Source organism: Amblyomma mixtum, chromosome 2, assembly GCF_055824585.1.
Source record: "Amblyomma mixtum isolate Tamu chromosome 2, ASM5582458v1, whole genome shotgun sequence".
NCBI lineage: Eukaryota > Metazoa > Arthropoda > Arachnida > Ixodida > Ixodidae > Amblyomma > Amblyomma mixtum.
Genome location: NC_143013.1, coordinates 271,411,868 through 271,432,139, shown reverse-complemented (window position 1 = coordinate 271,432,139; position 20,272 = coordinate 271,411,868). Strand labels below are relative to the sequence as shown.

The 20,272-nt window shown below is 50.1% G+C and overlaps 1 protein-coding gene and 1 long non-coding RNA gene across 3 annotated transcripts in view; one reads left to right on the top strand and one right to left on the bottom strand.

Moving 5' to 3' along the window:
• The window catches only part of LOC149364009 (uncharacterized), a 152,164-nt gene extending 140,918 nt beyond the window's left edge, over positions 1-11,246 (bottom strand). Inside the window, exon 1 of the long non-coding RNA XR_016289138.1 lies at positions 11,126-11,246. This is a non-coding gene — a long non-coding RNA (uncharacterized LOC149364009). The remainder of the gene's footprint in view (positions 1-11,125) is intronic.
• LOC149364008 (matrix metalloproteinase-2-like) overlaps positions 1-20,272 on the top strand; it is a 228,862-nt gene that overhangs the window by 185,761 nt on the left and 22,829 nt on the right. The window lies entirely within an intron of this gene.

Sequence of the window (20,272 nt, the reverse complement as noted above, 5' to 3'; positions counted from 1 at the left end):
TTGAATGTTAGGCGACATCAAAGCATCCAAAGACACACCACTTCAGGGCAAGACGCCCAGGTTTGCATGTATCTCCTCGAAAATGAAATACCTTAACAGAAAGGGTGATTAGTGTCAGCGTTGTCGTCGTTCATTAATAACCAGAGCACACCGGGTGTCTCAGCAAAGAGTGCCTTCTTCGACACCGGAGGAGCCCACAGTCGGAGTGCTTGCGTACCCATCTGTTAAACATTAAAAAAAAAACATTAATTTTAACGTTCCCCTGTGTGCTAAGAGGTAAGTTATAAAGGAGAGATCCGTATTAATTCCGACCTGCCGCTCAGCGTGCACTGAAATATCAGTGCACTTGCCTTTTAGTGCGAAAGCATTACCTAACGTGGTCCCAACCAAGAATCTTATGTGAAGCCTCGCAGTGACTCGGGTAAGCTCGGGTTAGTTCGGAGGAGCGTCGGGCAAGCTGCAGCCAATGGGAGGAAGCTCGGGTAAGTTCGGAGGAGCATTGCGCCAGCTGTAGCCAATGGGAGGGTGTCCTTGAGGATGACCTTGGCCAAACCTAGCATAGCAACAAACAAACCGTGCAGAAATAAAAAAAAATATTGCCGCAACTGCGTTTTGAAGCCGCGGCGGCGATATCAGGTCAGCTTCGTGCTGGCCACAGCACAAGAGCAGTGGCCAGCTTTCGCACGTCTACTCGGTTTACTCACGTTAAAACCCTACCACTGTTTTTACATCTGCCTCCACTGAAGTGCTTGTGCGCAGCTACTGAGCCACAGTGGAGCTTGTCCCGGCTTGCCTGTCCCATTTTCTCTCCCTTTATTCTCTTTCTCTCTCTTCCACCGCGGAAAGTCAGATATCAAAAGTCAGATGCTCAAGTTTCGCTAGTATAGGCGTATTTCAGAGTGTATGTCCAAAAGTGTCATGACACTTTTTTCCGTGACCCGCCGCTCAGATGCCCTCAGTGCAATGGAAAAAAATATTTTTGCATGTTACAGAAGAGTACAGTGTCAGATAAATCGACGCGCTTTTTCGCAACCGCAGGCATCGCGGGCAGCGCTATCCGCCATTGCAACGCTATAGGCGCAAACTTTCTTGAAGGTCAATGCGGGCCGCAGTCTTTATAAGGCTGTTTACATGAACCTGACAAGACCGGGCCGAGTCAGCGTCGGGTTAGGTATCGCAGTGGCGCCTAGCGTCGAGGTTCGCAGTTATCACGCGAACTTCCGGTTTCTGTTTTTTGCTCAAGCGTACCAAGGCGGGTCAACCGAGTTAACCAACCCCTTGAAGGCGTGTTAACTCGACTCGCTCTGCCGCTTATTTTACTCGACCCGACAGCGTCTACATGAACCCGACAAACAAACACGACTTTACTCTATCGAGTTCATGCAAACAGGCCCTATGAGCATTATGCGTTGCGCTTGAGTGAGTCCCTGCAGGGAGCATGGTCGAGCTGCACAGAAATTGTTCATGTGATTAGGGTCAGAAACGCGCTCTATCATTGTACTCGTGACAAGAATTGGTTAAACTCAACCCTCACCTTTTCATTTGCTACACCTCGACAAATATGAAGCTCAAAAACTCGCAAGTGAATGCGACAGTTTCGTGACAGCGAAAGTGAGAACCCAGCGTCGGAGGAACGGTTCGGTGTCCCACAGCTTTGCACGTGAGTGTGTGATTTCCGTTTGACTCGTCCGTGGAGAAACCACCGTTGCCAGCCCTGCGTCGCGGCTCGCCAGTGCTTCGCAACTGCCGTATATTTGAAGGCCGTCTCTCTAACAGGTCTCTGGTAACGTCCAAATGCGACAAACAGGTCAAGAAGCGTATACGTCGTGCGTGAGAAAGACGAGAGCAGCTAAGAAACAGCAGTTGTGTTGAAGAACACGCTCTGTCGCGTCGAGAGGGTGGGCGGACCACTACTCCAGCCAAATCGAATGGCTAATGCATTGCGTGAACGTGATCGAGGTCGATCGGCCCATGGCGTGAGCGCTCGCGACAAAACGTGGCACCCTTTAGGCGAGACGCGTAAACTCGACTTGGTGCGTGCTGTTGGCTGTGACACGCGTGTCGAGCGTGCGACAAGGCGGGCGAGACTACAAGCAGGTCTGGGAAAAAAAAAAAAAAGCACCTATAGTCCTGGTTGCCGAAGCCACTTTTCCGCGCCTACAGCGTGAATGTGCGTGCCTTTAGAGTGCGCTGTATAGCAGCTGTGGAAAGCCTGTTCCGCATTGTTAGGTACGACTAAGCTGGTATGGTGTCTTGGTGGATCTACCAGCGCGAAAGACGGGGACGTTGATTTCTCCCGTTTCACGTTCCTGTCTTTCGCCCGATTGTAGATTCATCATAACCTATACGAGACTGGTGCTCTGCGGTTCAGCATAGATAAGACTATACAGCACAAGGATGAATGAAGAATAGGACGCCCTCTACCGTTTGCGTCGTTTCTGCTGTCTGCTGACTTCCCTGTCCGCTCAAGTCATCCACGACAGCAGCCTGAATTCCTCAAAACGTCCCTCACTGAAAGTTATCTAGTAAACGTCGAACGTAATCCGTGGTGCTTACCGTCCATTATTGTTAATAAAAGTTCCACGCTATGCCATTGATGGCATTTTCACTTGGTGTTGGTAGGCCGAGAATGCCATACAGACATTTCACTATCCTCTTTCGACTCTCTTGCTACGAGGTTCACCTTGAAGTCCTTACACCGCGAACCCGATAACACTGTAATGACGGGTTTTGCAACCGGCATATATACGTTTCACCTAAATGTAAAGAACGCATGGAACCTTCGGGCACTAGCTCGCATCTGTTTTTATCCGTCTGCTTCCGTTTTTTTTTCTTTTGCAAGCTTCGAATCGTATTTTTGCTTTCAGTGAAACTTTAGTTTATCCAAGAGTCCTGTACGTTCAGTCACCAATAACATTCCTATCCATTTTCACTTCGTCTTCGCCACCATATATAAGCAGTTCTGCGGGTTAAATTCGCAGCGGGCTCTGCTAAAAGCAAACAGCAAAAAAAAAAAGACGGAGAAAATAAGCGTTCTTCTTTCTGTGTCAACGTGAACGCCGTTGTCATCTACTTCACCGCCTAGGCGCGTCTTTCGTCTGCGCACTGCGTCGTCTGCTGTCCGCAGCCGGTTACTTTTTCGTCTGCCGCTCGCCTGCTGTCGGTCGGGGCCACGGCACGGGGGCAAATGTCTTCCTTCCCGGAGAGCGACGCGTCAAACTGGACGTGTAACGGATGGTGTCGGCCACCCAAAGGGAGGCGGACAGGGCTGTCGCACTCCATCGATTGACGCCCTACTGCCGCACACACATACACAGGCGCAAAGTGCCCGCGCCGCATCTTCAGCCAGTTTTTACGCGTGTGTGTGGTGTACGTCCTCCGCTGTCTCAACCTGTCTCCTCGCAAATATCCGCGTCATTTTTCTTTTCCGCGACCCCAAGGCGCTTCCAGTAACGGCGGCACGTCTTTCTCCTTGCTACTCTTTTCTTCTCTCTTTTTTTTTCTTATTTATCAAGCGAGGGGGCATAAAAGCGAGAAAGAAGCATGCGTATCTCACGGGTGCGGCGTTTTCGCTTCGCCGCATACAAAGAATAAAAGTAAAGAATAACGCAGCGAAAACTTGGGGACAGGCACGTGGTGTTAATGAAGAGGAATACGTCGCTACAGAAGGTCACTTCGCACTGCAAGAAGGGAGTAGCGTATGCTACAAAATCGTATCACAACTCGAAGAAAGGATGGAATTCAGCTATGTATAGCCTGAGACGTATGCGCCTCCGGGCAGTATATACATCCATGCGTCGTCGCGTTTCCAGTTCTGTATTATAACGCGCAAAAATATGCAGCTGACAACGCGGTAAAGCAATGATTGATGTTATTTTTGTTGTCTGATCGAGTGCTCCACCTAGTTTTTGACGTCGCTGTATAAAACCGGGGCGTGAAATACCGGGCGCAAAACTAAGCAGTTGTGGGGGAGGAGACGCAAGGAAACCCGCTTAGAGGGGAACTGCACACGTATTAGAAATCAACTTGCTTTAAAGGGTCGAATGTGTGAAACTTGCAGGTAAAGCATGCGAAGTCTTTTTGGGCTAGCATTTGAAATAGTGACGTAATCGTCGATTAAAATCGCGACACCCTTCAAGCTTCTCTGCAGCGCAAAATGGCAAGTGGGGGGGGGGGGGTGAATGGTGACGTCATAGAAGGTAGCGGTACATTGTCAACGCATAAACTCCTGCTTCGAAGGAAAAAAACCAACGCCACCGAAGGGAAATCCTGTCGCGAGTTGTTTGGCAGCGTCCAATGAGGCACGGCAGGGTGTGGCCGAGGGCAGCGGCAATTTGAAATCATACCTTCAGTGACGTCACACTGAACTTCCCCGCACTCCTCTGGTGCATTGAGGAGAAGCGCAAAAATAAATCGTCGATTACGTGACTATTTTAAATGCTAATGCAAAAAGACTTTGCATGCTTTACCTACAGCCTATATAGATTTGATTCCTAGAATATCGCGAAATTCTCAAAAAGTGGTGCAGTTGCCCTTTAAGTGTATAATATAACCATATAACTATAGCAATCGAGAAAATGGAATTAATACACCTCCTATCGTCATTACGACAGTACATGTGTCAATATGACCAAAGCGTGAACATGAGTGTATGCGTGTGCGCGCGCGCGTGTGTAACAATACTGCGGTTACATTTTCAATTCCTCTTCACATACATCGCAGCCGATGCCTTATTACTTTCCCTAACCCAACACCGCACGGTGTGTCCGGATTCGCGTCGCAGTGACTGCAGAACGAAGTGGAATTATAGCCGGCCAAACTGTCACAGCGTGAAATGTCAATTTCAGCCTGCGTGTGTGAGGAGAGAAGAGGAGAGAAAGTGGAAAGAGAGGAAGCATAGGTCCTTATTACCATAACACTATATCAAGCGCACTCATAGACGGAAACACTCCGACCTAACTGCTCCATTCCTGAACGAACCGTTTCGCAACGGGCCCACTAAAGCGGGAGCTAATGCCGAGTTCAAAAGCGTCTGCCAAACGGCCGGAAAATTAGCTCCCTACCGCGATCCGAGCTGAAAAACACAAGTCAGTTCGCGAAAGAAGCGCTTGTACATCACAAGAACGAAGGAGAGAAGCCGAAATGGAGTTTTTTCGGGATCACCCAGGAGATACTGTGAATTTCGGTCACGTTTGTCGAAAGAGTCCTCTGCTTCAGCGTAGGCGGTTTCTTGCCCGCGCCTTTGTTTTCTTTATTTTTTTTTCTATTTCACTTCTTTGTTTCCACTTAATGCCGGCTGTGCGTGCCGCCACGGTTTGTCAACGTTCCGCAATATTGCGCGTTCCTCTTTCCTTCCGTCAGTGTTCGCGGTTCTCGAAATCTGTGGATGCGGTTGTGGCCAACCCCCCCCCCCCCCCCCCCCCCCCCCTGGTCCTCCTCCTCCTCCTGCGTGCTTTGTGCACGGAAAAGAGGGAAAACAAGCGTAAAAGAAGGAAGAATGGAAGAATGAAGGATGGCGAGGGACATCATACGAACGACCCTTTCTTTTTTCCCATCGTACACTTTTTTTACTTTATTTCGAGTCGAACAGTTCTGCGTCTTATGATATACTGCTTATGACTGCGTGTCAGGGCTCTTGCGGTCGGCGAGAAACATCGCCGCGGGTTAAGACCGGAACAGCGTTATGAGGAGAACCAGTAATGTACTCTCCGTGACTATTTCTACAACTAATGGCCCCTTGGCGGCCTTTGTAGTGGCGCTGTACAAAACGTGCCAAATCTAAACGAGTGTAAACTGCTTGCATCGTGGCGCGCCACAGTTTGCTAATCTAGATGCTCTGGCTTCTGCGGGGCTTTCACGCTTTCACTCCATGGGCGCTCCTTACTTGTACCTCGTATGCTAATTAAGCTTGAATGGCAAGTGCATTTTTTTTCCTACTCCGAGCACGTTTTTTGTAGAAGAATTAAAGCGAAGCTGGAGAGAGTACGTTCTTTTTTCATTTCTCAATGACATATTTAAATTAACGTAGCCTAACCTTAGGAAATCCTGAAGACTATTTTTATTGTTTAGCATTATTCTTGTACCCTGAGATTTTGACCGAATATGACTTTGCTGGCAAGCAAACAAATATATAAATAAACAAAGTAGCGCATTTAATGTGAGCTACGACACCGAAAGAAAAAAATATAGAGATGGAAATCTATTAGTACGAACGCATGGTAGGCAGGTCCGTCTGTTTCCGCAGGAGGAACAAACCTAGATAAAAGTTCACATCATGCCACATCGTTCAAGTTCTTTGGAAGCTTAGCTTGGAACGACGTTACATAGCTTAGCTTGGAATTTAAAAATAAAATTATCAAAAGCATCCCAGTGTTTTACCGAGAGCCACCTCAAGACATAATGAATGACACCGGTGGCGTTCGCATTAGAATTAGGAATGTAGAGGGCAATAAATTCTGATCCGCATAAACCTTGCGAAAAGCAATGCGTTCGCCAAAAAGGACGTCTGCCCGCTGTGATCGCGGTTCAAGGGCAGCCTGACGCCAGCAAGAGCTATGCGTTCACTCGTTCACGTGACTGTAGCCGGCTGTTGCTGTGACTGCTGTGTTATTTGCTCCAGTACGCCATGCGGCATAACTTAAAGGGGTAAAAGCCCGTTTCTTGGATGAACTCCCGCAGGGAATGATGCTGCAGGCTATCTGTTCACAGCTCCACATGCTCAAGTCTTGTCGGACGGCCTGGGCAGTAATTCAGGCATCGCGAGTGGGGTGTCCGCCCTGAACTGAGACCTACGCAGTTTCACGAAAGACGTTCACCGTCACCTCTGTGGCATGAGCAGGGCAGATGGGAAAGGTCGAAGGAGTGGTCTGTGATTAAGATGTTAAAAAAATTACCGACGATTACGTTACTTCCTAATGCGAAATTTGAGCCCAGCAAATAAGCTGTTTCACCTTTTCGATAGATTGAGGCAAAGGAATCGAGCAACACATGTATGCGCTATCACAGAATTTTTTTTTTTATTTTTCACACGTATTCCTTTAACAAAGACTCCACTAACAGTTCTTGACAGTCATGAAGGAAGCTTTGTGGTCGGAGAAATAGACTGATATATGTTCGACTTGGTACACCAATGCTTGATTCTCAAAGACGAGATCTATACAAGTGCCTCGCGAGGTTGTCACAGCCGTGGGACGCGTTACGAGCGAGAGGAACGGGATGTTCTCCCGCATAAGTGTTAGGAAATTGCTGTTTGTCTTTATGTCAACATTAAAGTCCCCCACTACTAACATCGGTGTGGATCGATGGACGGTTAATGCGAGTTGCAGGAAGTGCACGACGTCTTTCGTGAGTGCGGTAGGGGCGAAGTAGGCAGCTACTACCAGCAAGCCGTTGGGCAACTTTGCGGCGCACAGTTCGCCAACTTCATGTGACGTGCCAAACATTTCGACTGGTATTGCAGAGAGACCTGTGCGCAAGTAGATAGCGACTCCCGCCGCTCTGTTGTGGTCTCTGCGAGCACCACAGCAGTATAGGAAATCTATGATTTCGAGAGGCTCTTCGGGATCCATCCAGGTTTCAGCAAAGCAAAGTACAGAGGAGTGGCGCAGAATGTGATCGTGGTGTACGTCCTTGGCATGTGCGGCAAGGGAGCGTACGTTAAGAATGTGGTTGTGAATGATGAATCAAGTGCTGCCAGCGAATGACGCGTTCATTGGCTGTCTGCGTGTGTTACTGATGTGTGGTTAACATGTTAAGCTTCGCCTGTGAGTGTGGAACGCGACAGCGTCTTGCAACGCTGCCAGGGAGTCCACAGAACGCCATCGCCAATTCGGCTGTACGCCTTGCTGGACGGTAAATTTATTTTTTGAGGAAAGGAAATGTATCTCTCTCGCATATCTGGGTGGACACCTGCACCTCGCCGTAAGGGAAAGGGGGAAGATGGGAGTGAACGAAGACGCCGTATTAGCTAGACGTGCCTTTGTTCATTCCAAACCATTCAGCTGGCATTACGGAGTGGCTAGCGTGCTCGTATCGCACTCCGGAGACCCTGGTTCGATTCCCCAACTCGACCAATTTCGTTCACGGTTTTATTGATTTATGCGGTCTAACTACAAAGGTTAATTAGGCTATTTCATATTTATATTCTTGTATTTCTATCCATCGTGTTCTGTCATTAACCTGTGAATTGTTGGAACTGTCTAGGATGTTCGACACAACGTATATGAAACGAGCAACGTCTTACTGAGTGGGAAGTGCGTGGTGGTGGAGGGAACGCGGCTTCGTACTTATCTGGTTTTTTTTCAGCAGCGTCTCCTTCCGCGGACGCTGTTGTCGCTGCGGCGCGCGTCTTTTTCTTTTCTTCTGACCTCTTCATTCTCTTCTATATTAATTAGGCTAATTGATTAATTAAGCAATTAACTAAACTCAGTCCAACTTAGTTGCAGCATCACTATACGATCCCTTTTATTGGTTGCATGGTTACTAGCCAAAGTACAATTGGCCCCATTTGAAATTCGCGCACTGTGACGTCACGAGCATTTCGACCAATTGAAAAGCGTGACATTGGGGGCGGAGCTGGTTACGAGGCCGACGCCGACGCCGACGACGACGCGAAACCCAGGAACGGACGCCAAAGAGCTGCGCTCTAAAATTCACTTACTCCCGCAGTGCAGGAGTCAGTACAGCGCCCTCTCGGATTCTCCGAAGCGCTACCTCCTCAGGCGATTTGAGCCCCCGTGGCAAAGGTTGGATACATACACAGAGTAACTGGGCATGCTTTGAGCGTCCTGTCTTTTCGGCTGCAGCGCAGGTATATCCGGTATGCGATGTTATAGCCATACCAGTGTGGCAATGAGTATTTGGCGGCGGCCATCTTGAATTGACGTACTACACCGACTGACGCGCTTTGATTCACGGCCGTCATCGTTAGTGAGTTGCGACGCAGCCCAAACGTCTGTCTTGCTCAAGTCCGCGGATCGGTTTTTGGCCACACAGTTGGAAGCAATGGATAAAAGTCAAAAGGACCTTATGCCATGAGCGAAGTACTACCGCCAACGTGCGTCCTCCGTAAATATTCGAGAGAAAACAAACAAAAGGTAAAAATAGCAATTGTTGTTTAGTTGTTGTTGCTATAGGGCTTCCGCTGGAAAAATTTCTTGCGTGCCGATCCTAGCGTGGAAAGGACGAAATGTGGCGACACCGCGCATGAACCGGCGAATATCTCGTGGAGCGAGGGCCCGTATACCGGATGGAGGAAGTGTCGCAGACTCCGGGACATAAAACAAGACGTTGCGACAGCACTGAACTTGGAAGTAGGTCCCGAGCCCCATAGCGCGTAAAGGAGCAAGCAAAAACAGACGCATCTTGCGGTTGTTTACGATAGAAAACTTTATCTTCCTCTTCGGGACTGCGTACAAAGAAGCCGAAAGTGCCTCCGTCTTCACGGCCAAGAGCGCAGAGGCAGAGCTGGCCGTATAGCTTCAGCGGCACGCCCCGTGGCCGGAGAGCCGTTGTCTCCGCGAGGAGCTCTTTCCTTTGGGGTTTCCTTTTTTCTTTGTGGAGGCCGCGGCCGAACTACTAGAGAAGGGGCTTTTTAAGGAAGCGCCAGATTAGGAAGCGCGTGGTGGACAAGGACCGGAAGGAAGTGCGCAGAGGCGCAGCTTGTTTCTTTGTGCGCGCACGCGTGGACGCTACGCACCCATTGTTGGGCGGCCGATGGTGGCCGCCGTGAAATTCTGTGCAGTGCACGACGTCAAGAAAAGCTGCAACGCTGTATCTGTGCAGACCAGATTGGCTCAAGGGCTCATTCATTCATTCATTCATTCATTCATTCATTCATTCATTCATTCATTCATTCATTCATTCATTCATTCTATTCTGGTTGGCTGGTTTTTATTTTATTTGTTTACTGCTTCTTTCCCATCTTTCCGCCGTTTGGTATGGTTTGGTTTATGGGGTTTAACGTCCCAAAGCGTTACTAAGGCTATGAGAGACGCTGTAGTCGAGGGCTCCGGAAATTTTGACCACCTGGGGTTCTTTAACGTGCACTGACATCGCACAGTACACGGGCCTCTAGAATTTCTCCTCCAAATAAATTCAACCGCCGCGGCCGGGATCGAACCCGCATCTTTCGGGCCAGCAGCCGAGCACCATAACCACTGAGCCACCGCCTTGTGTCTTGGAAATGGTTCCGGAAGTCGTGTGCTTTACTTGGTATGGGAACACGTATGAGTGGACGGACGGAAACTCCCGTGGTGATTGTTAGTGTTACGGAATACGCGCCATTGGGGCGTTCTTTGAGTCGATAATTTTCAGAGATTTCGCACTTCCGCCGAAAGCTGTAGCCGGCCATCTAAACGGAAGTAGTACGGGAAATGCGCGGTCAGGAAACTAAAGAACAAAAAAAAAACTGTGTACCGGTGCGCTTCCTGTCACGTCACTTTGACGTCAGGTATGAGCCGAGTGACGAGGGCCCGATAAGCGGAACGTGACCCTGAGAAATCTCCCTCGAAAAGATAAGGCAATGTCGAGAACTTGTTATTGAACGCGCTTACATGATGCCGATTCGTCACAGGGATTGACGCGGCCGAAGCCATCGCTGCCGGGATAAACGTGTTGATTCCACTCCCTTTCATCCATGCCTGCTAATCAATACGCAAGAAGTGCTGTACTTACATCGGGTATCAGAGCAAACCGACACTTCGCGCAGAAATGCGTGCAAGGCTTTGAGAACTAATGACCTGGCCTACGCTTCCCTCAAGCGTCAGTCGACCACCCTGAATCAACCCTTTCAATCTCTAAACGACTGTCAGCGCTGCTCAGACACGACAGGCGCAAGATGTGATCATCGCTTCGCTATTTACTAACTCTTCGCTCCAGTGTTACCGCTCCCCTCTTGTTGCATTCTGCTCAATGAGGAGCTTATTTGCCGGGCACGTAAATTTCTAATTGGGGGCCACAACTTTCGTACACACCACAGGGACGCCATTCAAGGAGGTTCTATTGTCTCTTCTTTAGAATTCTATACAGTCTCCAAATTTCGCCCGTAACTCTGTGGGGAGAGGGGCCGAAAAGTGCCTTCGGGCCAATCGAGAGCCGGCACAGCAATGCTGCACGGAACACATACCATCTGGGCGGAGCCCCCTCTGTTGTGAGCCGATCCGAGGTTTCCGAAGGGCGTACGGCTTTTATCGGATTCATCGAGATTGGAGAAGTCCCCCCCTCTCGTCGTCGTTCCGGAAGCGAACAGATTCTAGGAGCGATTGGATTGGATTGACTTGACTTTCGGTTCGAGCTACACACACTCAGCCGCGTCTATGTCCCTGAGATTCCACAAGCCGCCCGCCGCAGTAACGGTGCCACTGCTGCCTCTGGGAACACCGTCGAAAAGTGAAAAGAGAGCACGCAGAGCGGGCGAAAAAAAGAAGAAAGGTTGACTTGTTTGGAGTTCCATCACGGTGACTGCTATGACTCCGCTTCGCCCTCCCTCCAGCAGCGCTAGTTTTTCTTTGACGTAGAGGTTGGCGCAATTGAGGCATCCCCTGGCTGCTTTAAAAACTAGCGCCGGACCGAGGTATAGTCGTATCGCGCTCCTATTTCTTTCTTTTTCTACCTTTCATTTCTGCAGCACAAAGAGAGAGCGACAACGTCTACTACGAGATGAACGGAACGAAAATAGCGCTTTTTAGAGCAACGCTACAATGGACTTGTTACGACTTTATATTTCTCATTCTGCAGGAACAGACGGATGTGCGTGCTCGGATTAAAAAATAAGCACGTGAAAAAATGCGATGAGCAGCAGTAGCGTATAGTGGTTACCACTTCATGTTTTGTTTCCTGAGTAATATTTCGCTTTATTCGCGCTATAAAACGACGGGCCTTGTATTTGTGTAGTCTCGCTGCAAATAAGTTTTATTCGCCGAAAAAAGATCAATGAGGAAGACTGTGTTTCTCCCTGGTAGTCAACATGGCCGGTAACTTGTCATTCGGTGCGCAGTGATTCCGGAAAAGCCATTAGCTATAATTCATGTTTATTTCAGCAGTTGCCGCAAGGTTCTTCGAGGATTCCGGTATTTTCCCCTCCCCCGCCACCTTAAAAAAAATTGGCAGGGGCTTAGCTCTGGTTAAGCCTGGATATATACTAGCGAAAAGCTGCAGTTATGCTTTGTTTCACGTCATGGCTGTCGCAGTTCGTGCACAATGCAGTGGGAGCACCACGACAGCGGTGGAGATTTTGAGTCAACTCCCTCGCTACCACTTCTGGGTCTTCTTTTCTTCCTTCCATGGCGAATGTATGCGCCTCTTCTATGGCCGCCGCCGCCGCTCACGCGTTATCGCAACGCCTTGCGAAATAACCTTCTTCTCTTGGGACGGCGGCGGAGACCGCGCGGCAGCGGCGAAGGGTAAACCAGTGGCGAGGAGGAAAAGGGAAGGGGTGGCGAGGAGGGAAAGGGCAGCGCCGCGGCGGCGCCCAGGGGTGGCCCACGCGAAGCGCGGTGTTGACGAGCCTAGTGAAGCTTTTCGCTTCAAAAAGAATCATACGAAATCAACTGTTTGCCTTTACACGAAGCTAACAACACAGTTGATGAATGAAATGGGTACGGAATTTAAATGCATGTTTTGTGGCCCGAAAAATACGAAGACCACACATTCAGAGCATGTGGAGAAGCCTCCGACATCGTGCTCATGATGTATGGAAACACAGAGAACAATTAGAGAAACATAACACCAGAGCTCTCAAGCAAGCGGGGAGGAACGCGGGGATGGCTGGCAGGTCTCTCTTGCGCTGCTCACCAGAGCCCGAGCACATTCATTCATTCATTCATTCATTCATTCATTCATTCATTCATTCATTCATTCATTCATTCATTCATTCATTCATTCTCACATTCTCATTCTTACATTCATTAATTCTCATATTCTTTTTGCTTTTCGTTCTTTACTCTTTCTTCTGCTCCTTCCCACTCTTCCTTTCTTCCGCCTGTTCGCGCTGTACATTTTCACTTTTGTCTTTCTCACTATTTGCGGACTGCGCAGAAGTGGAAGCCTCTCGGCTGGTTTCATCCAATGAGTGCCCTGCAGATTCTCAGTTGGATACGCTTTAGAATGACACGAGATTAGCCGCCGCTTTTACCCTCACGCGCTGGACTATCTCAAACCCTGAAGTGGCGGTCGGTATAGCCAGTTCCGAATGGTTCCTCTATTTTTAAAGGTTTCTACAATTGCGATGCTTTCGACTGGCTGCGAGAGTATAGAAAAACGGAGAGCAACGTGCCGCTTTTCTTCGATTTTCTTCTGCCCTTGCGTAATGGTTCACGTGTTTGCCTTCTAGCGCTGTCACAATTAATTTTGATTGCGAGCCTTATTGTGTAACTTAGCGCTGCTGGTAGAAGAAATAAAGGAAAAGAATAAAAATGGGAGCATGCAAGACAAAAGAGATCGTGTGAGAATATGACGGGGGAGAAAAATGCCGCGCAAGAGGACGTCCTCAGAATAATAGTCTAGAAAGCGGAGCAGGCAGTACTTAATTGTGTGCTTAACACACACGTATACGCGTATACACGTACACACGCGCACAAACACAAAACGAGAACTGCAAAGAGCGCGAACTCCTATTTGCTTAACCCTTACAATCTGAGGCCCGGAATTCGCTAAGCCAGTAGGAGTGGAAGCGGCACAAAAGAGAACTACGAGGCATTTGGAAGTCAGAGACCACGATCCGAGGCATAATGCTCGCTTAGGAGCAAGCGTCGCGGAATCGCTCCCGCGCCCGACGTGCTCCTCATCTCACGCTATACGCAGCTTCTTTTTGTCCCGTCTTAACGGGCCCTCTGAGCGAGCAGCGATCACGAGGCGAGAACGAGCTCTCCAATTCAGCGACGTCCCCACGGCTTCCTCTCCGCCCCCACTCATCCTCTAATCCCAAGGCTCAGTGGCCTCGTCTTTGGCCGCAACAGAGTTATAAGCGCCCCCCCCCCCCCCCCCCCTCCCCTCCGCCCCGTTTCCGCTGCTTTGCCACAGACGAGCTCTCCAGCGCTATGGCAATCCCGGGGGCCGAATTGTTTCCCCGTGGCCGATGCCCTCCTCCTCCTCTCCTTCTTCTCATTCTCCTGCGGCCGTCTCGACAAAGGCGCACGCGTCCTCCGCCAGATGGGGGAAGATGGTAGACCGCGGGTCCGCATCGCTTCTGCTCAGTGCCCTTATAGGACACAACGGGCGCCTCGTGACCCATTGTAGTACGCTGCGTGCCGCGAGAGCGCTGCTGCTTTGCGGAGAAGAGCCTGCCCTCGTAATGTACGCGGCAGCGTCAGCATCTTGTGCTGCCGCGCGTGCATTACACGGCCTTGCGCTCCGCGTCGCCGAGTTGCGTGCATCTGCAACCGTAGTCGAAGTTCGCCTTCAGCTGTTCCGCCTGTTGTGCAGGCATCGTTTTTGAGGCCCCCACGAACTCCACGTTATGCTCAAGTTGTTACGGTTTGCAATGCACCCTTGTGTAGGGCACTCAAGCGGAGTACGTAGTACATCTCTGTTTACAAATCAACACCTTGCTGCATCTGCTAGATTCTAGACGCAACTACTGGCCTGAAGTAGAGCCACGTCGACCCGCAAGCAATGTGGGAACATGCACTTTACCCGAGGGCCACGGGCTGTTGTGTAATTTTAGAGTTTACTGTCTGGTGCGCACTACTCGAGCGCTGTACACAAAGGTGAAGCCTATACTGTGTGGATTTGAAACCCAACGCTGCTCCCTGTGTAGTTTACCGAGAAAACGAGAGCTAACTAGACGGTTGGTGTCGCGCTCCGTGATGCGACGCTCGGAACACAAGAAGCAACCTGGTTCAGATACAGCTGGGCTGCTTGCAAAGCATCGCCTGGAACCTTCGGGCACGAAGCAAATATCAACAACTCGTGCTTCACCTCATAGTGACCTATGGGATTGAACCGTAGTCGGTGCACGGAGAACGTGTGTTCAAACTTGGCCCGCTTTTGGTGCACGGTCGTAGCGCAGGTCCGTTCTATCCCGCTTTTCGGCGCTGCCTTCCACTTCGTGAGGCACGGAGACATTCTTCCCCCATTGGGTGGAGGGAGAATCGAAAGCGACGCCTTGGAACGCGGGTACCAACGGAGCTGCACGGATTTCTCGGGGCAAAGCCGTGCGCCTTGGAGCGAGGACCATCTTCTCGAAAGCACGGCCTCCTCCAAACGAGCCACGTTCGATCATCGCTCGCGTGCCCCAGCGACGACGGAGCTTTCCAGAGCGGCGGAAGGAAGGAGCCATGCCCCCCCCCCTCCCCATTCCGCTTCCTCCCACTAGCGTCTTCGCGTTCCTGGCGCGCCGCGCGATTCTGCTGCCACGCGCCCTGCTCCCATGATACGCTATCGGCGGCGTTCTTCGCTAGCACCTGTTTCACCGGCGCACGCATCTTGTAACGCTCTCATAACGTTGCGGCTGCTGCTTCCGTGGCTGTGTTGCGAAACTGCGGTTGTTTGTTGTAGTTTGTAGCTTCGGCGTCCCCTACAAGTTCTGCGGAACATTACTACGCTTAGCGGATCCGCTAAATGATAATAAAAAGAAGAAACCGAAAGAAAATGTGCAGAAGGGAAATGCGGTTGTGATGTCGCTTCCAAGAGAAAGAATGGAGGTGCCGCTCTAATTGGTGTTGGAGACAGTGGATAAGTTCTGTGTGCGTGAGTGCGTTCGCAGTAGCGAAAAGCGAAATCCACTCCGCTATTTCCTAAGGGCTACACGGCAAAGACAGAAGACACGTGAGGACGGGACCTGCGCCGAAGCAACTCACTGTACACCGATTGCTACTGTGCAGCGTTGGGGAAGGTGAGGAGTATTGAGCAGGAAATGGATGGAAAGTCCGGCAGAAGGTGTAGGTATATATTTAGATGCCGGCTTCCCCGGTGCGGGTCAGGCCGGGAGAGCCATGCGCGAAATGTCGTTAAGTCACGAGCGACTTGGTGTGCACGGCTAATCTAAAGAGGCTATTGCGGGAGCTCATTCCAAGCAGTCCGAACGGAACTGTTTCATGTGTATGACGCGTATTCGGCGCGCATGCTCATGTCGGCTTGCATGCAGGAAAAAGATGGCGCTTTCACGATAAGCGGTTTCACGATATACTCTTTTACTATCACGAAGGAGATATATATGCATGCGTCCCGCTGGCTTCTGTTAGTAATACTTCAATAAGGGGGTACGAAAATGAGGCCTTCAAAAACCGATCACATGCATGTGTCCTTACCGTGACTATTATACGACCGCCGTTATGCCTACACGCTGTTATGACTCGTTTTACTCTCTAGTGGGCGCACGTTTTCGATGGCGGGTAGTAAAGGGGGTTCTATAAACGTCAACTTCAACCAAAGCTGAGCGTTTTGGGTTTGTTGCTGATGTAGTTAACGACGTATACGCGTCGCGAAGCATTCTTTTAAGCCTCCGAATGAGCTGAACATGGGCACTGTCCGCACAAAAAAGGAACGGTTAACGTGTCTTTCTTCTTTTTCATTCTCTGTAAACGAAAGACCTAGAATGGCTCTCTAAAACTCCGAGTGCTAAAACAAAAAAGGCGATGTTGGTTTTCACTCTGCTTTTATAGCAATAGAAAACATTTCCTGTACGGTCGTATACACCGTGGTTCCTCCAGACCAGGCCCCGCCCGAGGCAATCCCTCCTACTCTCCTGTGAGCCGCGATCGGAAGCCCTTCCGACTTCCGCGGGGCCGTCGCCTCTGAAGTGGGACTCGGATCCCCCCCTCTTTCCTCCAAAATATCCCGAGGCTGAGCGCGATAAGCGCCTGGCTGCCTTGGGAGTGGAAAGAGGTATCGGCGCAGCGGTCAGCGTCTCGGGTTGCGAAGTTGACAGGGCCCAGCCGGCTGCTCGGTCCCGATAGCGTCGCCGCTCTGGAACCCTCCTCCGCCGGCCACGGCTTCGTGGGATCGGTCTCCATTTGTGTGCAGCGTGACGCGAGCTTCTTCTGCTGGGAGTCACAACGTGGCAAACTCGCCGAAGCATTTTCAGCGGATGCACATGGCGCCCTCGCTGCTGCGAATTAGGTAGCGGGTTCGATGCCCGGATTCGACGACCACGTTTCCATGGGTAGGAAGACTCCAAAGCCTCTCTGCACCGAGACATCGATGGAGCACGTTTGGAGAACCGCTGGTAGTCGATATTAACCCGAGAATCGCGCTATTCGTAAACTAGCAATGCCCAAAGCGTTGGTGAGTAAGTATACTGTTAACATTAGAGGTCATTGTCGACAAAACATAGCCGAAAATGCATGAAGAAGAAGTACAAGATGACACAAGCGTTTGGATCGTAGTTACTGCTTTCGTGTGGTGTCTTTGCTGCGCTTTGTCGTCAACCACCAACTACATTCCCAGACATCCATGCATGACATGCCAGGACATCCATTATAGAAAACGTTAGATAGTTTTAGCGTATCATATACTTCAACGGTATACGCTACACCCTAAACATGAATACTCCTATATGAGAGTCAAAAGGGTGTTAGCGGTCCTCTTACTCAGCTTATTCCTTTTTTACTCCTTTCTGTTCAGAGTTATATGTTGAAACACCTTTATTTTTATTTCTTTATTTCTCCAAGCTGATGTGGCACGTTGTTAGACGTGTTGGCTGTTTCCGCTTCGCTGTAACAAACCGCCTGTCTCTAACTAACTTGTCTACTCTAGCTCCCTCGCTCTAAACACCCCAGCGCATCTAGTTTCCAGGCGCCGAGACGGCGCAGCGCTCTTCCGTCGAGCAGCCGTGGACGCGAGGCAGCCATTGAAGCAATGGAACACGCTGTTTCCTCCGCGTAGCTTCGTAGGGCGACGACTCTTTATTAGGGCACGCGGCTTCTGCAGCGCTGCACGGTACTACTGGCGGAGCGTCGTGGCCTCGGTGGTCCGGGCGGCTTATTACGCGTCGCGGAGGCGCTAATCGTGTGCCACAGCGCGCGCGCGCGGTCAAGCGGTCTTGCCTGCGGCGCTCTAGGGGTGTGTCAGCCGCAGGACACGCGGCAAGGACGAGCCGATGCTCGGACGCGCTCGAGCGGCCGCGAGAGGCGAGACCTCGGAGCCGAGAGATTTTTGCTGCTGTGAAGAATGTCGTGGACTTTGCAACTCTGGCGGTCGGCACAGTCCGCCGCGGTCGACTCGTGCCCCGAGGCAGGGACTCGAATGCTTTTTTTTTTCTTCTAAAGAATGTGTTCCATTTTCTTTCGCTTGAGTCTCTTGTTCATTTCTCTCTGCCCTCTTAACACGTCTTCGCAAATTTAATTGCTAGCTGAGCATACGCCGCCCTGAAGAGTGCCTACCAGACCGGCCACCCGAGTTGTGTATCTTGAGATTGTATTTTACCCCCCCCCCCCCCCCCCCCTCAAGCCTAGGAAAGAAATGTGCTGATTACTCCCGCGAAAAATCGGCAGTGGTAATTGCTAAAAAACAATAAAAAAGTAAGGAACATAGATTGTACTAACTCAGCGAGTATAAAAAGCGCAACAACACAAATAATTTATAACCGAAACTTCTAGAAAGTTACCAAAACAACGTGAACGCGTCGCTTGGCATTAATAATGCCCGTGATTAACCGATAAACTTGCTAGTTCTCAAAGGACGGCCGGTAAAGTGAAACTTATCGCTTGATCATCAGCCGGGTTCAATCAATTGCAAGGCGACAGCCTAGAAATTTCTTCCTCGTCTTGTGCCAGTCGAGACCAACCTATCGCAAAAGACTTCTTATAGCTTCATCGTGGCATCTGACCCCGTACCACCCTCCTCTATAAGTCTTCTTCCCTCGTATCCACTGTCTTTAAAGACCACCGGTTACGTGTTGAGCATATAAGACATGAAGGATGGAAATGGCATAACATCTCTAGCCCAAGCCTCCATTTCCTTCTGCCATACTTGCTGAAATATTATCTATCTTTGTTTGTTCTCTCTCTCTATCTATTAAAGGAATCAAACAGAAGTCGGCCTGTATCAGTATGACATCGCGTTTTAATCACAAAGAGGCCACTCTCGCCAAAAATGGAGCTTTTAAAAGCTAGAAGAGACCAAAAATAAGAAAATACAGGTGTCGCCATCTCCGGCCGATTTCGCAATTAAAATGCGTGCGTCGACACCGGTTTTGAAGCGGATCACAGAGGCCACGCTTCATAACGACGGCACACCGTCCTTTTCGGTAAGGACGTTTCGAGTGTGAATCGACTGGCGGAGCGGTTTTTACAATTTTCCAGGCGAGAAATGCGTCTTTTGCTGCCCGAAAAACGTCAGCATACCCAGAAACAGCCGAAGGATTAGTTTTTACTACTGACAATGATTGCATGGAATTGTACTAAGTTACTTAACATTAACTTGATATTGCCCCGCCGCGGTGGCTTAGTGGTTACGGCGCTCGGCTGCTAGCCCGAAAGACGCGGGTTCGAATTTCGATGGAGGCGAAATTCTAGAGGCCCGTGTACTGTGCGATGTCAGTGCACGTTGAAGAACCCCAGGTGGTCGAAATTTCCGGAGCCCTTCACTACGGCGTCTCTCATAGCCTGAGCGGCTTTGGGACGTTAAACCCCAATAAAGAAAGAAAGAAACTAACTTGATATTAACTTAACTGTGATTACGGTAATTAACAGTATACACATAATTTTCTTCCCCATCCCTGGCTGACGCTTCTGTATGTCATCATTTAGAAGCTATCGCTTAAACATCGCTTGACATAGCGGTATAGAAGAGAGTGAAATTTAAACGTTGGGACCACGAAATAGTCGTAAGTGAAATTGAGGCACGCGTGTGTACAAACTCAGCTATTCGGTTGGACCTATGGCCCGAGGTTTTTCTGGAGTCCTTGAAATTCTCTCCACACTCGCTACAGGGCCGTTGCAGCACGAATCTGTTCCGCCCTGTCGAACACCTGCCGCCAAGGGAACCCCGCTGCGCGGATCGGCATCACGGCATTTTACTGCGACCTGGCGCCACGCTCCCCGGGGCAGAGCATTGATCGCGTCTTTGATCCGTAACACCGAGTCTCGAGCGGGATACAAGACAAACAAGCAAAAGGAGAGCGTGATTTATTTCTGGCTTTTATTGGTACCTCGTTATTGCTTCCTGACGGTACGCTTGGGCCTCTCGGATTCTGGCTGTCGTTTGCTCACAGCGCGCCTTTCGTTGAACCGTGTCGGGCGGCTGAAAAACGCCAGTTCTTGCTCCTATCGGGCTTGTGCTGGCACCGTGTCAATACTGCGGACTCGAAAGCGTTGCGCGCGCGGAATCGAGT